We start from the raw sequence: 24,208 nt of genomic DNA, 5'->3' as shown, positions 1-24,208 counted from the left end.
GAGCCCAGAGTTTGCAGCTGTTGCCATCCATTTGCTGGAAGAGCCCTCTGTAGCCCGAGGGGCTTTGATAGCACATAGGCTTTTAACATGCATGGCCGTCTAGTTTTTTTCTTCTTTTTTTTCTTCTAATCCCTCCATCAAAGTCCGTTCAGGATAAAATATGGCTGGATTTTTTGGGGGGGGGGGTTTAAAATATGTTTCCCCGATGGGCCTCGGATTCAAAAAGTTTAGTGAAGCGCATGCGGTATGTGATGTCGTCTCCGTTCGACGCAACTTAAAGTCAGAGAATTCATATCGCAGCTATGCGGCGTCAAGAGACTGCAATCTCTCTGGAGAAAAATGATCCGAGCTTTGCCTGTTTATTTTCCGTATGTAAAGAGGTATTTTAAGTTTAATAAATCTTCAGTGCAGCGCTGGGGCTTGGTTCGTTTTCTTTTGCGTTTTTCCGGGGAGTCACATTACCGTCTCTTTTTGTTTTAGTTTGTCTTTCGGAGTCAGTCTGATTTTTATTGGCTACAATTGCTCACCAAACCCAGGATTGGACTTTTAAATTGCGCTTGCGTTGGAATAAGAACGCTTCTCCGCTGTTAATTGTTCGAGCTGTCGATGAGCTGAGAATCGGGACACCGTATCAATTCAAATGCCCGCAGGAAAACACAGCCAATACCACGAGTTGCTAAACCACAGCGATTAAGTGATTAATGAACATTATGCATTCGCCTGAGCAATTCATTGCGCTGGATACAGGAGGAGAGTTTTGATCATTGATCAGTAAATTACTTTTAGCTGCGCTAGGTTATAGCTATGAGCTTTATTTATAAAGATCCACATAACGACATGATAGCGGGGAAAATATCACATTTCTTTAAAAGACTGGTGTGTCCATTCAAGATCAAGAAATGTAATTTGCATTATGAAATCTTCTTCTTTCAGCCCCAGCAACCTAACCTGTGCCATGTTTGGTCACCATGGTACGTGGATGCATAGTTCTTTCTAATAACTTTATATATAATAACTATATATAATAACTATATATATATATATATATATATATATATATATATTATTGATGAATAGATTGTTCACGACTTCTAGAAATCAGTTTTTTTCTGCTCTTGTTTTCTACCTGTTTTCAGTGTGTGCAGTTTTAGGTCACATAGGTGAGTCCATAATAAAAATGTGACAGTAAAGACAGAAAGCAAAGATTGTCATTTCACAGTCACGCCACAACCTCTAGAAGAATAGAAAATGCAGTTCATCGGTTCAGGTCAATCAACCGCACCATCAGAAGCGGGTTTGATGTTGGTCTCAAGAGTTAAAAGGTGAAATGAATATATATTAGTAATGTAACCATGCCAAGTTGCAAGTGATTCAATTTAACATTGCCAAAGACGCACTGCGTGTGTGTATGCACGACACCTCAGAATGTATTTTTCATGTTCACTCAGTGACCACAGTTGGAGTGTGCCCAACTCATCGTCCATTTTTAGAACGTGTTATTAATCAAGCTCACCGAAAAAAAATCTGGAGTGTTGTTGCTTTTGCTTTCGTTGACATGCAGCCTTGTCTGAGGTGTCCTGTTATATGATGCCAATGGACGTTAGCCAGGCGAAAGTATTTGCTGCCTCCTTGGTATAATGCCGTGGGTGCATATATATATGTATATGCATACACACACACAGACAATATGTTGCTATGCTATACTGTATGCTGCATAAATGTGGAGGATTTTCAAAATTGCCTCTCTCAATAATTCCAATATCAATTCATCCAAAACACATCGGATAAAACATACAGCTGTAATACCTGATGCCAATAAACACAATTGTAGGCATACACATTTATTATTTTTTATTTCTGAAGTGGGTTTGCATTGTAGGTTATGCTGGATTGATCACAAACCTAACATTAGGGTTGCCATGTTATCAGGTTTCAGGTTTTCAGCCACTGCTGGATAACCACTGGATACCACTGCAATCAAACTTTAATTTCTCAGGAGTAATCATTTCTAATTAAATACATGACTTATTAAAACACATTATTTTCCTCTCACAAAATATCTCCTCCTTCTACTTGATTTTAGTCCAAACAAAACTAAAGCTCCATGATAATTATCAAGCACGAGGCCGGTTTACTTTAGCTGCTGATATTCCTTCCCCTCGCTTGTGGTATTTTCATTGGTCATCCGATCAGAGATGTCCCGAGGCGTCGCCTTGCCGTCTCCCCACTCCCACTTTCTGCATTTCCACTCTCAATTTTTTTACGGTTTCTGTCTCTCCACAGTTTCTGTCCCTCAGACAACGAATGACGCGATTAAAGAGGACAAGTTTAACTTGGAGTGCCATCCAAAACACGAGGCACATAATTTGGAAACATGACCCAAACCAGTTGAAATGGACTAAGAAAAAAGGCACAGGCACATTGTCAGACGGAGCTCACGCTGTTCTTTCCATCCCCAATTGAAACCGCTCTCAACAATTAGCTGCTTTTGCTCTGTAGTGCTGCAGCCGACTTCATGTTCATGCTGAAAGAAACGCTAGAGTAGATCAGAAGGGTTGCTTTTTGGTGTCCGTGCCATATTCAGAGCTGATTAGGTATAGGATTAAGGACATGTTTAATCCTTGTGTATGGGCTTCACATAAAATTAAAATTAAGAACGGCATGACGTACCTAACACCTCTCCTGGCCTTGTGGTATCTGTAAACTACCACATGCCTCTCCTGATTCTCCCGATTCTCATCTTGTCGCCTGATTCATGTTGAAGTTCATGCCGCCCAAGCTCATCACCACCGCCAAAGGCAGCGTGAGGCACTGTAACGAACCTGAACTAAATCACTGCCACACCTATTACTGTATTTACTTTAAACCCAGCATTCAGTAGTAGACAATACAGGCTTCATTGCACTTGAAACACTGTAATACAATATGCCAAATCAAAAATTCTAACCAAACACTATCTATGGCCAACACATGTGCTTCATATTTCCAAACTTTTTTTGCCATTATAGAATTAAAAACAGTTTTAACAAAGTCCTGAGTTACGGACAACAAGCAACCTGTCAGGCCTGAGCTCATGGTCCTTTCTTTGATATGTGGTTGAGAAAGGAGTGAAATCAGTCATGAAGCACTTATCTCACTCCAACAATGTGCCATTGTTCACTTACAAACTGAAAAAAGATAATTAATTGAAAAGTAAAAACCCCAGGAGGTTTTTCTTTCTTCTCAGAGCGTGCTTTTATGTCGTACAGTACAGGAACTCGCGCTGACACTTAAACCATGCTAATGCTTTAGAGGACTCTCTCAGTTGGTAATTTGTTCCACAATCATACAGTGAAGTAGGAACATGTTTCTCCAACGTGTTTTCTACCGTACAGAATATTACCTGACATCAAGTTGCTCAGTTGTGCCTCTGCGAGATACGCACGTTGCCCATAACTCGATCGACCCGGACCTCTCAGTTTAGTTTACACCCCGCTGATAGACAGAACAAGTCGATTCTATTTCGGAAAATGTGAAATCATAATGAATTGGCAATTATTTGGATTAACCGGGGATCAATCTGCCGAAATTATTATTGCCTATTATTTTGGTAAATGAGACGGCTCGTAAACAAACGGCTCGGATCCCATGAATAAATTTGTTGGCGTCTTGGGGATGCCTGCAGTAGCTACTGGAGACACACACAGACACATATATGTATATACGTAGATGTGTACACACACCCACACACACACACACACACACACCAGCCCTGCTTTTTTTTGCGCCCTCCCATTTTCAGAGCCGGTCATGGCATGAGCAGCTCTGCTATCCAGCTGCGCATTAGCGTTCTCCAATTAAACTCAGCCTTCCCAGAGCAGAACGAAAGGCCTAAAACCCTCTGGTGAGAAAAGTGCTGACAACCGTCATCTACAAAGTCCTGCTGGGAATACTCTGTCCCTGTGACCATTTACCCAGTGTCAAAGAAGCTCTCTCTCTCTCTCCCTCTGTGTGTGTGTGTGTGTGTGTGTGCGTGTGTGTGTGTGTGTGTGTGTGTGGTGGGGCAGAGAGGGTGTCAGTGTGCATCCTCTTCATCCCTTTGTTTATCAAGGCTTTTTTTTTTTTGCTGCACTGCGCCCGAGCGGCCTCAGCCGCACAACTTACACAGTTTACAGTTTTCATGTTTGTATGACCACAAAAACGTGCGAGGGGGAATATCTGCTGCTCTCCCTGCACGGTTTTTGGTAGAAGAAGGTCGCTGAAAATGTTTTTTGGTCGATGGCAAAGATGCAGTGATTTGGCTCGCTGCCTTTTTTTCTTTGACTGAAGTGCATCATCGTCTTACCACGGCCCTAAAATGAAAGAATCCCCTTTTAAAATTAATTGCTGAAGGGGCTCATGGGTGATAGAACCGATTGTGACAGACTCTCTCACTGAAATCCTCAATTACACGGAGACGGGGCGTGGCCAACGGGGGACGGAGAGATGGATTTCAAGGACACCTTCCACCATGTCGACCCCAAAGCACATAGAAATAATATACATCCCAGTCATAATGAAGCACAAATACAGAAAAAAAAGAAAGAGATGTGGCATATTTTTTTATTGTAAATTCAGGACAAAGGTCTGCAAATATTAATAAGAAATGCACACACATTTGTTTTACTTTAGCTCTGTGCATGAGCTCAACTCCCAAATCATAGCTTACCGTGCTGATCCATTCCACTTCGTTTGATGAGTATATTTAGATTTCATGGCTTACTAAATGTATTTATTGATTTAATTTGACTTCAGTTAAATAGAATTGAGGGAAATATCAAGGTAAGCCGGTCATTACCTATTGGCTTTATTATTAGCTCAAAAAAAACATATCTGGCTACTGAGTTTGTCCTCTGTGATGCAAGAGATTGAATTAAATGACATATCAAAACATGCTTCTTCATCACCCGGTGCACTCTGCATTGAGTGTTTACAAATGTTGTACAGCCTACGGGAGGACCAATTACGTCCCTGTACATTCGGCATGGACATGTTTCTATGAAGGAAAAATGTCCTCGGCCAAACTCCGGATTTCCGCTCGCGTCCTTAGTGATCATCACGCGCGAGCTCGTTGCTCTTAGTGGGAGAGAAAATGCCTGGCAGGATGAGTCAAATCTCACTCAGCGTCAACGTGCCGGTTGAAATTAAAATTTCCCCGGCCCCCGGACGTGAAGCTTGCGGAGTGAACCTTCACCTGTTAAGAATTGCTGATCCCACCGACCTAGGGGAGAGCTCCCCCGTCCACATTCGGAATGATTCATCAACCCGTGTTACCATGAGTTTCCAGCGTCTGACAAATGGGACAAATGGGGTAAATTAAGAATCCAGTGTATCCCACCCCCACACTCTCTCCTCTGTCTATTGACTCTCACAGCTTTATCAGTGTACATTAGTGTCAGTGCCAGTCTACATTTAGACTCACTGTGCCGGAGGAGGCGGCCCATCAGCACATACAGGCATGTCTGTCGTCATGCACAGCCAGCGGCCCTTTGTCAGAAGCAATCCTCGTCAGCGGAGCCACCAGGTTGAGGCTGCGCCGTTCGCAGGGAGGCTGCGGCCTCAACTCAAACACAAATCATGCTACTGATGATACAAACAATGCTAAATGAAAAAGATGTACAACTGCACAAGGCAGGATTTCTGTCGCACACAAACCTGTGTTAGCCACCTGATGGTTTGTCTTGTGTACTGTCCCCCAAAACTGAAATTGACCAAAAGTTCCGAATTTCTATTAGGTGCTGGGTAGAATCACCAACTAGAAATGGAACTCAGTACAGCACATGCCCCTGCCAAGGCCCAACAATCCTACACCTGATTGTCTTGTTCTTTTAGTAGAATTATAACAAGGATAGGAACCCACATATGCCATAAAACACACTGAAAGAAGGTTATCAGATTCCCATAATCTGTATATGCACCTAAATTGAATGGGTTCTTCATGGACCCTTCTCCAAGTTTGGTGGTAATAGGTTTCATTTTTTTTTTTTGCATAATCCTGCTGTCAAACCAACCAACCAACCAACAAACAAACAAACAGACAAGCATGGGTGAAAATATATTCTAACCTCTGCCAAAGAGGTTGTAATATATTCAATGACAGGAAGAGATTAATCAAAACCTTGAATCTAAAGAATCCTAATCATGTACTTCAGAATGACTGGACACATCAACGTTGATATTTATATATATGTTTTGTATTCTTTCATTACAGTGCACCACACACTTTCTCACTTTAGATGCTTCAACATTTCAAATAATCCCCCATTGCAGGCTAAACTCCCCCAAGTTTGAATGTGCCAATTAGAATTTAAAAGTGATTATTAAAAAAAATAAAAATGAAAATGTGGAGGCAGTGGAGAAAATGGAGCAGTGGGATCTGAATATACGCCAGGAGGGTCACACACAGGTAGCGGCGGCGGCGGTTGACTTAACCACTCAATTATCTTTGGGCACCAGGGGTCATCAGAGAATATTTAATTGAGTCCAAAGTTCCACATCTTACACCGCTTCATGTGCCAGGGAATCTGTAGCTGTGGACTTTGCTTCCCCCCTCCCCCCAAACTCTGATCTATAAAGGTTCAGAATTTCCGCTAACAAAAAGAAATACCCTCATCTGCTACAGATACATACACAGAGCCAGACATTGATCAGAGCACAGTGCAATTTGCGGCTCAATCTTTCCGAAAGCTGATTCATGCAAAAACAAACTAACGGATCCTCACAAACGCACCGCCTGTTGGGACCGATTCCCCCGAAGTCTCGTGGCTGGTTGCCATGACGAGTCACAACCAATTAGTTGCCTCGGGAGGATTGGCTTCCTGCAGCAGCAGGTTTCAATACACAAACCTGAGGTCAGTCGCTTGAGCTCACATCAGCAGAACCGATATTGCTTTGTACTGTGATTGTGTCAGCACTATATCCAAATCTCCGTTTGACCAAATAGGCCAAAGGACCGGATCTATTTCAGACGCCGGGAATTTAAGATGGCTAAAGGAATGATGGATTTTTACATTAAACATCTTAATAGTAAACCATCTTTTTTTTTTTTGCTATTGTCATGTTTGCTCACTTCCTCCTGAGACCCATCAATCAATATGGACCTATATCGACAATTTGTTCCGTTTTAATAGAAATTACTAATACTAATAATACTAACATCGTTGTAATCAACTAGCAAATGGAACAATACAGTTTAGATGTTCCAAGCAGGATGTATTCTTGGTTTAATATCACTCTACCCCCATAATATGTTAATTTTTTTATATTTTATATATTTTTTTTACATAACATGTCACAATTTTTCTTGGTTCCCAGGAGGAGGGGAGTTTAGGCAGCAATGATTACAGGGTTAAGATTAGTGGAATCAAATTAAGGTGAGAAAAACATCCCTGGCGTGGTACAAAGTACTGTGCTGAGCATTGGCAAAAGGTGACACACTATGCTGGGCCCATGTGCTTGAATTTATGTAATTCATATACAACCATCTCAAAAATTGATAGTACATACATTTTTTCCCAATAGGGACACAACTTAGTGGATACAAGCTGACAGTTTTGTAATCAAAGATGAGGCTCCATTGTTGAAAATATTTATTAGTATAAAAAGTTTTTTTTTCCAAAGGCCAGTGTTGTATAGTTAGCTCGCAAGTTGATGAGCAATATGGATGTAGTTTTTTTCTTTCTGCTCGGTATGTGGACCACATACCATCAACTTTGCTGACAGAGAGCAGGTCACAGTCAACAAGTGGACAATGGACACTGTGCCCTCAGTGCACAGGGACCGATGTGTGACCCCATGCTCTCCCTACGCCATCTTGTGATTTGGTCCCATAGCGTTTCCACTGCTGTACTGGAAGCGAAAATAATTCTGTGGGAATATGAACAAACATTTTAGCATTTTGGGGTAGACTGCACAATCTGTCAGATCAAAATTATATGTCTGCAAATACAACCTCATCTGTTACTGTTAGGAACACCATGCGACCAAATTATGGATGCAATACAGGTACAGTGCTTTAACAGAACGGGATAACTTTATGATCTTTTCTTTATCGTACCTGCAGCATCTTACAGACTTTATTATCCATCATGTTACAGGGGTGATGATATTGTATCAGGAAGCAACTTGGTTGATGGAAGAAGCTGGTTGATGTGCCATGAGATTATGAAATATTTTTTGGTTTGAGCTCTAATTTGCTAATCAAAGTTGGAAAGCGTTAGCATATAATTGAACGCTCGCTATCACTGATTACACGTGTATGTCTCTCCCTGGAGAGGACAATGGCAAAGAAGCCGATAGGAGCTGGCCTCTCTCATGAGGCATTTAATACGACATACTTTTACTGTTTGTTGATTTTAATTTATTACTTGGACGGTGCATATTGCGGGGGTTGCTTTGCATTAACCACCCCTCTGCATGCTTCGTCGTCAGATCACTTTTATTGTCGTTGCTCTCTTCCATGACATGAACCCTTTCAGACAATCAGGTTGTCAGGGCCTGAAATTGTTGCCATAAAGACAACTCCAACTGTCTCTTGTGTAAATGCAGTGGCTCTTACAATAACTTCTTAGTCGAATAATCGTGGAGAACTTTACGCTTTCACTTGCACATGCATCTTGGGGCTCTGACAGCAGGACAAAAACAAGGAGTTACTGCATTCGCAGATATATCTACAAGGACTTCCTGCCATGAAGCGCCTTGTCAAAGGGAAACATGATACACTAATGTTGATTTAAGAGGTTTCCCTTCTTCTAATGAAAAGGCTTGCTGGGTAAAAGCTTCCTGTTTGAACAGAAGGTATTCGGCGACGGCAAGTGGATGCCTGGCTGAGTGCTCCATGAGTAACTTGGAATCGTGTGGCTCTTGGCAAAAATGAAATGAATGAGAAGAAAACAAAGCTTCCCTCACTACTCGACCTCACATTCAATCTGGTCTGCTTCACGCGACTGCCCAATGTGTAAGATGCATTTTGTTAGTCCTGTCTTCTGTTTTTTTGGGGTTCTAATAATATGACACACAAGAATATGCTCAGCTCATACCCTGACTGTGATGTACGTGCGGCCTTCAGCAATTTACAAGAGAGGGTTTTTTTTAATATACACAGTGCATTGATCAGTTTTTCTACCATTTCAATGAGAGGAGTTGAAGGATGTTTTCTCGTGATTGGCCCTGGGGCCTCGGACTGCAGCACTACACGTGTTCCTGACACAGAAAAAAACCAAAGTACAACCTCATCCTTTAGCTGACTACAGTGTATGAGTACGATGTTGAAATATAAGTCATGTTGCCTTGACTTTTTTGTATTTTATTTCATTTTTTATGACAGAATCACATGAATGAAAGACGACCAGGGCGACCGTCCTCCGCTGCCATCAGAGGACATCGCTCTGAACATAGTGTTTTATCTGGAGGGACTGAGTAACACATAGTGAGCTATTGTAGAATATGGACAATCACTGTGTTTGGATAAAACAGAGGCATAGATGATGGAAGTGATGTCTTCAAATGTAGGAATCATGACATTTTAATTTTTCTCACTCTGACAGAAAACAGTTTAATTTTAAGTTTGCCCTGTACAACATACATCAAAATTATAGGGCGGCTGTGGCTCAAGAGGTAGAGTCATTTGCCCAACCTGAAGGTTGGCGGTTAAATCCCAGCTTCCACCAAAAACCCACTTTATTAATTCAATGACATTTATATAACTTCAACTTTTCCAAATGTTCAACTATGGCATAAGGCCAATATTTATCCCATGGCATTGCTGAGAGCTTACATATGCTGCAAGATGAACTGGAATTATAAATAAAAAATATAAAACCGTGAAAACGGGCCAGATCACAACTCCCTGCAATGAGAGGAAAATACAGAGTTCAATAAACTTAACATATCCCCACAGGCAGCAAACACATGCTACGGCACATAGTGATGCATCAGCTGTACAGGCCATTCGCAGATACTCATACGGTCAAAACGATGACCCTCCAGTGCAGCAGTAAACACGCTGTTACGAAATGGAGGTCTGTTTCATTTATTGTGGTTAAATGGAGTTTTAGCACTTTGGAGTGATGTTATATTATGGTGCACGAGGAAAAGGTGTGTTTAGTGTTGTTTGAATTGCTAAACCTGATGAAAAGCTGTTGAGTTACATTTTGTTTGTGTAAAAGAATCAGCATTGCTGTTTTATAGTGTTATTTTTATAGCCAAGGACCAAACTGCTGTGCTGTTGCTATGTAACGAAAGAGTCATTGTGTGTGTGTGTGTGTGTGTGTGTGTGTAATATTCCTTGTGTCGTGACACGTCATGTGTGTCGATTGACAGAAGTCAAACCCGCACTTGTACCTGCGCACTTTGTCTCTTCAAAAGCTTTTAACCAGCTCAAAGGTCAAACAATTCAACCAATTAGCTTCACTGTAGAGCCGCTTGCCCTTAAGCAAGCCAGAGAGGAATTAACCAAAGTAAAGTGATGTCAATTATCAGCATTACCAGGATGAGCCACTTGGCAGCAACACTGTCCTGGCTGCAGAATTGGTTTTGGTAATGTTCTGCGGAAAGGCAACTTGAAATTGGAGATAATGGAGGACACATATTTATGTTTAATTATTCTGTGAGAATTCTTTTGCTTCCCCGTTCACAAAGCAGCCTGTTAAGTCTTCAACGCTTGTTTCTGACAGGAGCTCTTGAAATGTATTTATGAAAGCCTGGCTGACAACAGAAAACAAACAAAATAAACCCAATCAGACCAAGAAGATTATTCACATTAGTTCTGGCCGTGGTGTGGTCTCAGGAAAGTGATATCGGTTACAGAAGTGGCTATTGTTTAATTGTGATTTGTGGGGGTGGACAGATCATCAGAGTTTTTGTTTTTTTTGTGAACAGGGAAATAACTGCAGAGGCAAAGAACGGCCATAGACATTTAAAAAAAAAAAAGACAGATAAATTTATGCATAAATATATATCAAGGCCACATTAGGTGCTCAAAATACTATTGCAATTAGTTTGTGCGTTTTGATTCATTTGTGATCGTCGGCACAATAGACCAGACTTTCCACCCATTGCACTGCAGTCAAACCAGCCTTGGACCGGTATTCTGACCTTTATGGTAAACACTTCGAGACGGCCCACAGCGAGCTGACGTGCAGGGTTACCGAATATATTCTCTCGTTTTTCTCACTTTACAAAGACAAATGTTGCTGTGTGAAAGTCAACAAGTTGAATTCTTTATCACTACTTTTCAGATTGTTAAGACTTTCCATGTTGGATTGTCCCTGGCAGGCATTTGGCAAAATTGATATTCTTAAGGTCCTTCATGTCAGAGCAGTATGAAATGTATGAAGACTTTGGTGCACAGTTGAAGACTCAAGTTTTACTGGTAAGTCTAAGGCTGTGGTAAAGAAACAGGAACTATTTATTTTGGGATAACGTTTAAGGGGTATCTTCAGGCTGTGATATCGCTGGAGGGTGCATGCACCACCTTATCCGTTGCATCGCAGAGCCACTGTCGGGTAACATGTTGCAGTATTGTAGTGGTATTGTAAGAGTGTTTACAGTAAGGTGCTTTTGCCCAGAAAAGAGTATAATCCATCATCCAATGACAACTCGTGTAGGACAAAAGGTACCACATCAGACGTCCCCGTGTTTCCATGTATTTGTTACATACCCACTATAATTTTGACAACCACACAGTATTGTGCATCCTCACTCTAACTTCACCATGTCCGACGCAATTTGACGAATGGTATTGTCTGTGGTGTGTTTGGGCACAAGTCAGATTGCATAGCCTCTCTAAGACTCTGACACAGCAGCACTTGTCCTTGGCAAAGTGAGAAGAATGACAGGAACCCTGCACGTGTGCATTCTTCACAAAATGGAGGAGGGGGGATCTATCTAGTGCTCATGCAGTGTCGTAAAGCATGGCCTAGACTTATATATGTTTTTTCTATTTCCAATGCAGGGGTCCATATACGTTTCAGATAGATTTGATTAAAGGAGACATATTATGCTTTTTCAAGCACAATATTTCTCAATTAAAAAACAGTCACTAAGTATCTGAATACTGTGAAACAACAACACATTCGGCCAAAGACATGCCATAAAGAAAGGTTTTTGAATTGTTCTGATCGCATTTGTCGGCCACCAGCGCCAAAAAACACAACGATCTTACAGGAAACTGAATCAAACAACAATAGATTTTATTGACTGAAATGAATTAACAACACATACAAAACCGAACCCGATGAGAACTCAATATGGTCAAATGAATTTCTGTCGACAAAGTCTCACCAACAAGGGAATTAACGAGCTTCCCATAGATCATTTGTGATAGTGGTATTGAATTAGATTGAATAATTTTGTCCATTTGGTTTTGTTAGTGTGTCTACGCTCTGTAATCATGTGCCATTATTTATCTGCATGAAAAAGACTTGTACCAGAGCTGAGGTGGCTATTTGCATGACGACAGTCCTCAGAATGTTTTCGAGCAACTTCGTTGTGGAGGAGCTTGATGTGATTTTGTGTTGCTCATAATTAAGTGCCTGTTCATCCGTCAGGTGATATCTTTTATTTTTGCGGAGGCCATGCTGCCGCGCATTTTGAAGCTCTCTTCCCCCGTCGTCTATTTTCAGGGCAAGAATGAATCAGCCTCTCCTCCTTCTTTTTTGTTCATTTTGACACCCGACAAAACTCATCGGCTCTCAGGGAATTGGAGTAGAGGTTCTTGTTTTGTTCTGGCAGTTCTTTCAGGAATGGCCATCAATCAGGTGATCTATTGTGTTCGAGAAGGACCTTTCTCTATTGAATTCATGACTTGCTGCAAAAAGCAGATGCGACAAAGGTATTGAAAGTTTGCAGGGTACATTATAATCTGACGTGAAAGAGCCACGGTGAAAGACCCGGGGCTGTGCTTCCTAATGATTTCACCAGTTTATATGTCAAGATGAGGTGACACCATTGGACGGTGCCACAGCTTTGACAGCATTTGTATTACATTGATATTCTCCACGTCACGTTCTGGTGCAGAAATTCCCACAGAGCCGGAGAGGCTGCTCAAATTATTTGGCAATTTCAAATAAATGAAACTCCAGCCGAGACTCAAATGGAGCCCCACGATAAAAATTAAATAATAACAATAAAAATCTTGAACTATTTTCATAATTGACTTTTTCATTGAAAAAAAACAGCACAATGGCCTTTTTGATTGCACCTTTTCAATCAGCCTGACATTTCGATTTTTTTTTTACTTTGACTTGTGAGAAATTGTTGAAAGCTGAGCAATCTTTTTCCCCTGCAGCGACCGACCAAATGCTGAGGCTGGAACAAAGAGACAAAACAGAAGAGAGGAGTTGAATAGGGTTTGTCCATTCTGCATGACCCTCCGGCTGATCAATGACAGCGGCTGTGGTCAGCTAATGTGGACACACTTACTCCTTGTTTGCGAGAGTCCAGGGTAACTGGGGAAGGAGAGGTTTATAAGTCTTCATTTGCAGGCACTGTCAGTCAATGCCGCCGCTCTTCGGGGCTGGAGCTACCCAGATGCAGGATAAACAAAGTGTGGGCTCTGTTTAGAGAGCCAAGGATGGAGGGGGAACGAGAAAACAAAACAAGGATCCAGTTGAATTTCAGACTGTGTGCATCATTTCTGCGGTGCGGGACTTTGGGAACAATGCATGTTTGTTTTGGGTTAAGACAAAATGTACGAGATTATTCTGACGAGCCCCGAGGTCACAGAGCCCCTCAACCACTTCTCCGAATACCACACCGGTGCCGGAGCTTGTTTCTCAGCACCATTTGAAACACTTTTCTTGGGAGCTAGCAGAGCTAACGGGGCCTCGTATAGACGAGGTTTCACTTAAACCTGTAAACGCCAACAGCATCAACCACCAACTTTTTTAAAAATATTTTCTTTTTTTAAAAATCCAAACACAGAGAAGGGACATGGTGAATCGCTCTTTGCTTATCTGAACGATCCACATCTCTGGATGTTTTTGATGCAACTTTGTGCACAACGTCGTCAGGAGAGCATTGTCATATTTCAGATGTGACAATGGAGTAGTGGGTACACCATGTTGTCAGAGATGTGTCAGTGTCATATGGCCCTCAGGATGCCAATGACAATCACTCACACAGTATATCATCAAGACCTTTTTTCATGCTCTCACGTGAATTCACTGATTCTCCATAATACTTATTTTTTCAGATATTATTTTGATCCATCACATATTTGCATCTCTTTCTCGGGGTTTTCTTTTCATTGAAATTCAATTTGACTTGTGGTGCTTTTCAAAATGCACCATAATTATCCAGGTTCCTCGTAACGATGGCAGAGTTTGTCTCAGGTGCCTTTTTTAAGCGTGGCTAAGACTCAGCCCCTCTCAGATATTCATGTGTGGCTTTTTCAATTTTCTCAGAGTGAAAGTTATAGAAATAACATGGTGTTCCCACCCACTGCCAGCGCGGGCCGGCAAGGCTCCCACACAGTGTCTTTCGCGAGGTCTCCTGTGGAACAGTTTTGTCAGCTGTGTGGTGTGGGAGTGGGTAATGACATGCTTACTACAGATGTCTCTAATGAGTCATGACAGGCAAACACTGGAACCGAGCCATGTCTATCAATTTCAGGGGACAAAGCCTAATTTGAATAATTGTACTCCAGAAAGAAGAGTGAAGTGACTTTTCAAAATAATAATAGAAAAGGTTGAAACTGCAATATCACACAAAGGATCCCCACAGTCCCCTCTGTGACGGACGTTTACAGTGAACACGTCTGAAAATATTTGAAAACCCTCCGCTTATAATATGCCGCAAATTTCATAAATTCCCATCGCAATGATTAAGTTGCTAAAAAAAGTTCCTCAGTGCAGCTTCACTGACTATTGGTTTCTATATAAATGAATGCCTAAGGTCCCAGTGTGTAATTTTTGTAATTTTCTGGCGGCATCTGGTGGTAAAGTTGTAAACCGCAAACAACTGAGCACCCGATAGGGACACTTTATGGTGGCGCTCCGCTAATTCCATTTCCGGTTTCAGGAGTGCTGAAACTTCTACGCGAATGCAACGTATTCTGGACCGTTTTGTGCAACAACCGTATTCAACACAAAGTAGCAAACATGGAGACTTACACAGAGGCATTTACAGCTTTTTAAGTGAAAGTGAGAGTGAACCAAAACAATAATGTTGCGGACAATAAAACCTACACAGTGAGCTGGAATGTGCTGAAACGCAACATAGAGTGGGGAGGGAAATTGCAGAGTCGGGGGACAATTCCCTGCGGGTTCATCAGTGGATCGTGTGATCTCGTGGTAATCTGAAGATATCGATTACAGCTGCTCTAACGGGAGGAGGAGATTGGGTTGATTGCACGTGTGCGACAAGATCTTGAACATGAATCTCCCACATGAACTTCCGATGTGCTACAAGCCCATCTACACTGGATGGATTGGACATTAAGTCACAACCAGCTGACTCCTTCCATGTGAACGTGATACTGAAAGTCAAGTAACAAAACTAAATGTACAGGCTGTGGGATGCCATTGATTCGCATTCAAAGTTTGGATAAGAGTAAGCTTATTTCATAAAGTGTGTTTAGGTTATATATTTCGGAATCCTCACTCAATTCAAGATGTGGCTGAACTTGAAAAGAAACATGCTTTTAGACATGTCTGCATGATTGACAGGTGTCTCTGACAATCAGTCAGATATTTGCGTGTCTCACCTCCTCGGCTCCACTTGGGCTTTTTCTACTTTGAACAAATTTGGACTATCCACTCGCTGTAGCCAAGATGTCAGCGAAGGGGAAAATTGAACCTTCAAAACATTTCTTCATCAATCCGTGGTTGACATCGCAGACGCTTATCCCACTGGAGAGAAAAATACTTTATGGACCAAAAGCAGTGAGATTGGTGACCACCAATGCCCTCATCTTTGCGTTCAGAGAGAGATTAAGGGAAAAGGTTCTCCTTTGAGACTCGTGAGATAAAGAGTTCGTCACTCCCGATCCCCTCGGGAGACTCTGCAGAAATGATTAGGTTCATGTGCCACTCAATTATCTGTTCCCTTGAAGCATTCTCTTTGACAATGCAATTATACAGGATGGATGAGAATGAGAATTTGGGGGACTGTGATGTGGGGCTGCATGGCCACTGGTGGAGCTTTAAATTTGGTCGGCTTAATAGATCACACATGTCTTGGCAATGTTTTTGCGTTTTCATCCAGTAGACAAGAGTCGTGTTCTTTGTGGAAAAGAAAATGGGGAAGGAATTGAGGGGACAGCATGCAAAAGGCACGGTGCTGCCTTTTTCCATCTGTTCAGTTAATTTGCCATTTAATGTGCTCCTGAAGCTTTGCTAAACTTCATGTAGTTTTCTGCCACTTTTTTTGTAATTTTATGCGACTGTCCCAAAAAAACCTTCTTGTTTTTGGTCGGACTATCATGATGGTGTTGTTATGACCTGGCTCCCGGGCCTTTGTGGAGAGGGTTAACTGTACGCTGCCTGCCTCATCCGATCAGGTTTCTACTGTTCCCCCCGCTGAATCTCCCTCAGGCCCAGCTGCCTGGCAAAGCCTCCGTGATTAAATGTGAGACACGAGCCATCCTGCCAAGAGAAAGCTGGAGGAGGGGCTGCTGGCTTAGGACAACCACAGTTTGGAATTTTCTTCGCTGTTTGTCATACACACAGAGAAAACTGAAAGCAGATGTAGGAGTAGAGGGAGAGCAGGGAGAAGAGAGGGAGAGAGGCAATCATCAAGGAGAAGAGCTCTCACAGTCAATAGATACTGCAGGAATAAATCTAAAGGAATATTTATACTGCAGTATATGCTGTTTACAGAACGACCGGCCAAGTGGGGTTTTAATTATGCAAACTCTCCTCACAAGGCCCCCCAATCTCATTGGCTGGGTTAAACCACAGTGGGCGGTGCCAATGAACCACAGTTTTGTGTTTGGCTAACAAGCTAAGTTACACTAAATCTCCGCTAATATTATAATTATATGGGGAGAAGAGGAAATCACTTCATTTCAATTGGCAGTGAGTGAAAATACTGATCTGAAAAGCACCCACAGAGAACTGTATTTCAGTGTTGCAATATTAGCTTTGTGACACATTTAAGTGTCTCTCTTGGCTCAGTGTTTTTATTTACAGCCTTCAGATCCCCCCACCTGGTTCATTCACACTGCGTTCAAAAACCGCGTATTCGGAAAAAAGGCACTGTATCCCGCAGCCAACATATCCCATCTTGCGCCGGTGACGTCATTTGGAGACAAGTGTGATCATGGTTTGGAGCTGCGGTATCAAGGTCCAGCCAATTCACGCACTTCACCAATCGCTGGTCAGTCACAGTGGTCAATCGTGACATTTTTCACTGACATGAACATGTGAATATACATCAGTGTCATAACGACTACCTAAAATGATAGAAACCACAGAAAAGTTATCTAACGTGTATTTGCCATGGGCTATATTTGCCCATGTCCTCTCTGGTAACATGACCTATAGCCACAAAGGGGGGGTGGGGATGATTTGGATTTTGTCATGTCGTCCATCTTTATATATACGGTCAAGTAAAATAATAATAACTCTATTAACCCACTGTACCTGTCTAGGTGGTGAAAAAGGGTAAAATATTTTGCACCCTTAAGATATAAAAGACAGGGTTAGAGATTTTTTTTTTCTTTTTTCAAAAGCTGATCACAACAGAACTAAATGAAGTTGCTAAGCAGGACTAACTCTTAACTGGTGGACAGAAAAGAAACACAGCTTGTTCCCTGACTTCCCTGACAACTAATTTGGAGTCACACCCACTAATAGCCAAGAACATGGCATTGGTCAAGCAAGGAATACATGCTCTACTTCAGTTGTCAGGTGTGGAACGCAGATTCTCCAGCTTGTGTTTCAGACTCTACAAGCCAACATTATCTTCCAAGGTGAGCAGGTCCTAAACATTATTGATACCAGTGGAGAAAAAGGGAAAGGAATTTAAAACTGCAGCTTAACTTAAACTACCTGTAGGATGATGGAGGTGGAGTTGGGGAAGTTGATCTCACCTGGTCGCACTCCTTCTACACAAATGAAAAAAAAGTTTAAGCCGAGAAGTTGTCCATTCCCTCTTTGAAAGATAAAACTTCACGGGACCGACCCCCAGCTGTTTGTAATTCATGTTTGTAAAACTAAAACCAAGCAAATAGCTTCACTGGGCATAATTCGGCTCGCCTGGTCTGACCGACCGCCTGCTGCTCCACTTACTGTCAGCCAGCCTCCGGTTTGTTCGGTCGCAGTTGGTCCCCGTTTGCCTCCTAGAACTGCGCATACGTTCAGGAGATAGACCCCAGAGTTTCGAAAACCTCAAGCACAAAGGCCCCGAGTTAAAGATCTGACCTCAACTCTCGTCTAACAATGTTCTCGGACTTTGTACCAGTTAGCAGAAAATCTGGAGCAGCTGTGTTGGACCTTTCATCAGAGCCGGAATATTAAGAGATAAAAACAAAAACAAAAACATGTTGCTGCGAAACACTGCGAAGGGGGAAGCCAACTTTTAACTTTCTTTTGTAAAAATGGGACAATGTACGGGCCCGTTCACTCAGCAGAAGGTCGGCGGTTTGAGCCGACTCAAAGTCGACTAGGAGATAGAAGAACTGTTTGTGTAGAAATGTGCTGTAGCCCATGTGACATCATAGTGTAGAGGGTTTTAAAAGGAATATACATGGATCCATCACTGTTGACGCAATTGAGCATAATTGCGTCGCCCTTTCAGGCATTGTATATTGTATGGGCTTTATTTTGAAATGTTTTTTTCATGGTTAAAGAGTTCCAGGTCAGAAGGTTGGCTTCCCGTTAGTGATTAGAGGAAGATGGCGGAAGCGTTCCACTTGCTTTGTTCATCCATCGCAATCCACCCTGTAAACGCTGCGGAGGCAGTGTCGTGAGTTGATCATTTCACGGTTTTGATTACAATTTAAATGTTAAGATCCACATTTACATTAAAAAGCATTTGATCTGGTTATAATTAGGAACGTTTCATTTACATATATTCACATAGGATTGAACCATATTGTACAGCAACATAAATCAAATGTTCAAGTCACATTAGCTTGTTTGGATTAGGCACGTTGTTTTCTTCTTTTATTAACTAAACTGTTCAGTCAGGATGAACACTAGATGTAACCTGTATGAAATGACATGGCCCGACACAAAATAAATACAGTCCTGCACAGTATTATAGGTTTCATCCAATTTGATCCCAGATGCCAAACAATTGGGGGTGGGAATTTACGGCTTGATGCCATTTAACGTTGCCATCATGGAGGCAAAATGTCCAGGTTGTTGTTATATTGTGTTATATTGTTTTCGAACGCTTCTGTGATGTTGTTTTGAGCGTTGATCAGTTCTGAGAACATGATTCCACTTTCAATGACTCGTGCCATTGTGTGTTTGTTTTGTTGTCAGCTGTTCCCACAATATACAATGGCGTGTACAGCATGAGAGAAAAACTGTAATTAAAATGTCTTTGGGTAAATTTCACAAGGCAGCTACAGCTGAATTTTGCTCATTACGAAAAAAAAGGGAATCTGTGGATTTTGGACCTGGAACATAGTTTTGTTGTCGCAACTCAGCGGAGGCAGAGCGACCGAGAAGAAAGAGGATTGTTAGTGAGATAAAGTGAGAGAAAGGGAGCAAGCGGCGTTGTCTGATTGAGGCGTTTGTTCCAGGTCCTGCTGTGGTCTAATCATTGGAGATGTGGATAGCCACTGCTGGTGGGCTGTGTTATATAGCAGAGATGACTGCGCAGGCTTTCTGTCTCGGACCTAATTCAATTGGAGAATAAACGAGTTCTGTTGGTAATTTGGAGATAACCTGTGCAGTGACCGAGCTTAACGGGGAGATAAGAAACGACACAGGAACGAAGACAAGAAAAACGAGACAATTTTTCAGCCTGCCTTTACGCCGAATTAAACTTTTCCCCAGTCCTCTTCAAACTTTAATTAAAACACACACTTGCATGCACATTGCGCACGCAGGTGCACGCGGCGGTGCCAAGTGGCCGCACATCCACCAGATAATCCAGGAGGAGCAATCAAGTTGTCTGAAAAAGATCGGTAGACAGCGGGCGGAGAGCCTAACTGGAACTGTAGGCGGCAGCGTCTCTATCTGTCCCTCTGTTGTTGGGATTAATCAGCGAGGTACACTCTGAAAGTCAATGGACCTTTGAGTCGTAAAACACAGAGGTGTGGTGGGGGATTTGTAAAGGGTCAGTTCACCCAAAGCACATTGCTTACTCCTTCTGCTTCTTGGTATGCCCGAGAAGATAGAGTTGGTTTTATTTTTGCACAGGTTTGGAAGGAGCCTGTCATGATCAATGTTTGCAAACCAAATACAATGGCATGGATGGACGACAGGTTACTGCAAAATAATAATAATAAAGAAAATCCCATATAAGCACTCCATAGTGATGCCAAAAGATTGAACTTATCATTGTTTCTGTAGAGATAGATGAATGCTGAGATTATGTAATGCATTGTTTTCAATGAATGAGAAGAAAATGGGAAAAAAAAGGGGTGTTAAAAAAAAATCTAATTCAAATAAAATATTACATTTAATATGCTTCCGATGTCTGCCATGGCCGGCAGAGGAGGTTTGTAAGTCTTGCACCTCTCGTGGTATTTCAAAGAGTGAAGGTGAGCGTTTGTTCAGACTTGACGTGGGCACAGCACAACTGTTTAGAAATTAAATCAAGGCAAACAGAAAGGCGGTGAAGACCCGTCCTCGTCAGTTGTGACATGTTTCAACTTGTGCAATTATTCATTTTATAATGCATGCTAACTACAGGTAACACCTGTACAGTTGGGGCATTGGCTGTTTTGTCGTTGTTGTTGTTGTTGTTGTTATTTGTTGTGGTGTTTCTTTACACCCAACCTTAGAAAATGTGTGATTGCAATTTATATATATCTATCTATCTATCTATCTATCTATCTATCTATCTACCGATCTATCTATCTATCTATCTATCTATCTATCTATCTACCGATCTATCTATCCATGTGTCTGTGATGCAGAGGCACTGTTGCGTCTCATCACTACTTTTACCTGGTCAATATAATTTTACTCTAAAACCTGGTAAAAAAAAAAGACGGGAGACATTAACAACTCGAAGGAAACAGCATTCTTACATATCCAACAGGACTGAGCATAGATCTATTTCTTCCACACACAAAAAAAACAAATTCGAAACTTCAACTTCACAAAACCAAATATTCATGATGACTGAATGGATGGTCTGCGCATCTGGTTTTCGAAAAACCTATTTGCCCACTGGGGTCCTCGCTTCCAATCCTCCTTGAAATTACACTGGTGCAGCTCCGCTGAAACTGAACAAAGAAACATTTGGTTGTAAATGGCGCTGCAAACCTCCACATGGTAGCACTTTGTGGAGGAGACCATTTCGCAACTTGTCTCCGACTTGATTCCCACGTGATTCCCAGTCAAAGGGCCACTTTGCGCTTGTGTTTGTCATCTACTCTCACTATGCACTGTGATGGTTGGTGGCAACACTGTGATCTGTAATTAATGCAGTGTCGAGGCATAACACGTTGAGAGACACGTACAAGCCCAGTCTCTACAAACCAGCACACAAAGGCAGGGCTCTTCTGTTTGCAGTAGCTTTGACTTCAGCCTTTGTCTTTGGTCTCTGAGGTATTTCACTGTGTATACGTGATTCATGTCTTTATTTTTTTTTTCCTCTCCATATTCGATGTTTTCAGTTGTCACACCGACGATGCACTGAATTGTAAACGCAGCAGGAGTTTATAGCCCAGACGATCACAGAACGTACAGCATCATCAAGAGGTGACGGTTCAAGTGATGCATTTTCTGTTCAAATCTGCACAAGGTTCAGGCGAAAAAGAAAATATTCCTTTTTTTACCCTCAAATGAAATGTTGAAGTTGTGATGTGCAGAATCATCGCACGTCTGAATCGTATTCAGTCATGATGAACTGTGTCACCGCTGTCAAGGTAGGGTTAAGGTCAGACGTGTTTCCCGTTGGAGAAACTGTGTGCTCGTGTGTTTCCTGGGTTCTTGGAGAATAGAATAAAGAGTGTTTTTACTGGGTTGCATTGACATTTTTTTCCCTTTTTTTCTTTTGCCACAACTGAGTGGTTTCCAAAAGTAACAAACTGAGCCCCCACCCCCCCCCCACACACACAAAAAAAGGCAAATGTTTAAACCTGGTGTAGTTTAAGTGTCCAGTACGGTGGGGGGAGATTATTTTTTCAAACTCTGTGTGCATGTTTGCGCATATTTTGGAAAGGGAACCATCAAAACAGTGACAAATCCATCCTCTGTTATCCTCTCCTCGGCCAGAGGTAATTGCAACAGGGATGTAGAAATCTGTCTTTGAGTGCCCTGTTTTCTTTTTTGTTTCCAAAGACTTGCTCGGTCTTATTCTCTTTGGAGGGGCTGTTTTTTTTCCTTCCTCTTCTTCTCCCTCTTCTCCCTGTGCTCTTTGACCTCACAGATTCCCCAAAACGCAGATAATTTTCAGTGACCACAGCAGAGTCTTGAGATTCCCCCGGCAGTATTTAGCAGGGGAAGTAAGTAGCTCGGTGAAATTCCTTTGAAACTCTACTGTCTGTCTGAGCAGTGTGTGTGTGCTCGGAGTGGAGCTGCACTCGGATTGGGTAAGGGGGGGTTGGGGGGGGGGCGATGGTATGCGTGCAGAATCACAATAGACACCCCTGTTACATGGTCAGAAGCAGATCTGAGCTGAGGCTGCTTCTGTCTGACCTGAAGAGGACATACCTCCTTCTTTTAACTTCACAGCCCGAGTCAGACATCAGAGGGTGGGTCAGGTTTGTTTAAGCCCCACTGCCCTGAGAAAATGCAGACCGGCATATACTGTAAGTGCATGATGTTGTTAAAAAAAACAAAAAAAAAACGAACATACTCAACTGTGGATTCCTCTTTCTTTTAGATCCCATCTCAATTGAGAATACAAGGAGACATAAATGCTCTGTTGAGATTGCTCAATGATTTTTTTTTGACACGGTGGCTGACCTTTCGTGGCAGAGATCTCAAACAGTTCTCCTCCCCATCGACTGTACGAGCCATAAGATTACAGTTTGTGGTGATGGGTCACTTTTTGTCCCAGCGGCCATTCTTTGCGGCGTCGGCGCAGTTCGGAACGACTGTCACAGACTCCGCTCAAGTTTTCTAATCTCTCAGAAACACTTGGGTTCCCCTTCCTCGTATCAGAGCACAGATTTCGGCTGCATGCGTGGATTTCACTTTTGAGACAATCGCAGTTTGGCGACACAAATGTGTTTTCTCAGCGGTGGAGGTGGGGATTGCGGAGATCCGGCGAATCCCCTGTGTGAATTTTAAGGGGTTTATTTCCAATCGGAAAATTCAGTATGCACCCATACTGTGTTATTCTCTTTAGCTTCCTCCGCTGCGAGAGCGAGGACTCCAGGATGAAAGCGTTTCATCCGTCCATCGATCGCTCCCCCTGCCATGTGAGTGCTGCGTCATGTTTTCACATCAAGTGTTTGCCTGAAAATCTCAAGCACCGTGGAAACAGCCAGTTGCAGAGTCCATAGAGCAGCCGGGCGTTCCATAAACCACAAGGAAGAGCACATTAGTGCCAGTCTGAGGAATCTGATTTCCAGTTAAGCAGCAGGGAGGCTATATCTACCAGCGTAATTGTTTTGGCTAACTTACAGTCGTTATATTAACCGCACGCTGATTTTTTTCCCCACGCATTTCTTCCGTATTGGTCCCAAATCTTCAGATTCCTTTGAAAAGCTGAGAAGTCACGCGTCCTCTTCTTTTACAATATGTGGTATGCGGGCACGGACGTCTCCCCTTCAGACAGAAACAGGAAACTCCGCCACGTGCTGTCATCTAAATGCCTCCTGCTGATTCAGGAAAGGCTCAGAAAATGGGGATTTTGGTGGCAGAGAGCATAGGTTGGATCCCCAACCTGTGGAATTTGTTTTTAGTTTAAAACATCGGGGCTGTAAAACGTCTCCATCTTGTGCCAAACGCAGAGACCTAACGTCTGTTTTTTTTTTTTAAGTCATTATGGACCATTTTAATTGGGAACTAATGTGAAATAGATAGAGAGTTATCGTCTCGTTTGATGCACTTTAAGTCATCTCCCAACAAACAGAGGCTTGGATAAGAACTGCTGTGATATTTGTGTTATC

The 24,208-nt window shown here is 42.3% G+C and overlaps 1 protein-coding gene across 6 annotated transcripts in view; it reads left to right on the top strand.

The window, feature by feature from the left end:
* nectin1b (nectin cell adhesion molecule 1b) overlaps nt 1-24,208 on the top strand; it is a 138,586-nt gene that overhangs the window by 75,130 nt on the left and 39,248 nt on the right. The gene's annotated exons all lie outside the window — the stretch shown is intronic.

This window comes from Scophthalmus maximus, chromosome 11 (assembly GCF_022379125.1).
Source record: "Scophthalmus maximus strain ysfricsl-2021 chromosome 11, ASM2237912v1, whole genome shotgun sequence".
In the NCBI taxonomy this organism is placed as follows: domain Eukaryota; kingdom Metazoa; phylum Chordata; class Actinopteri; order Pleuronectiformes; family Scophthalmidae; genus Scophthalmus; species Scophthalmus maximus.
Note: the sequence above shows the minus strand (reverse complement) of the source record. Positions and strands in the feature narration are given on the sequence as shown.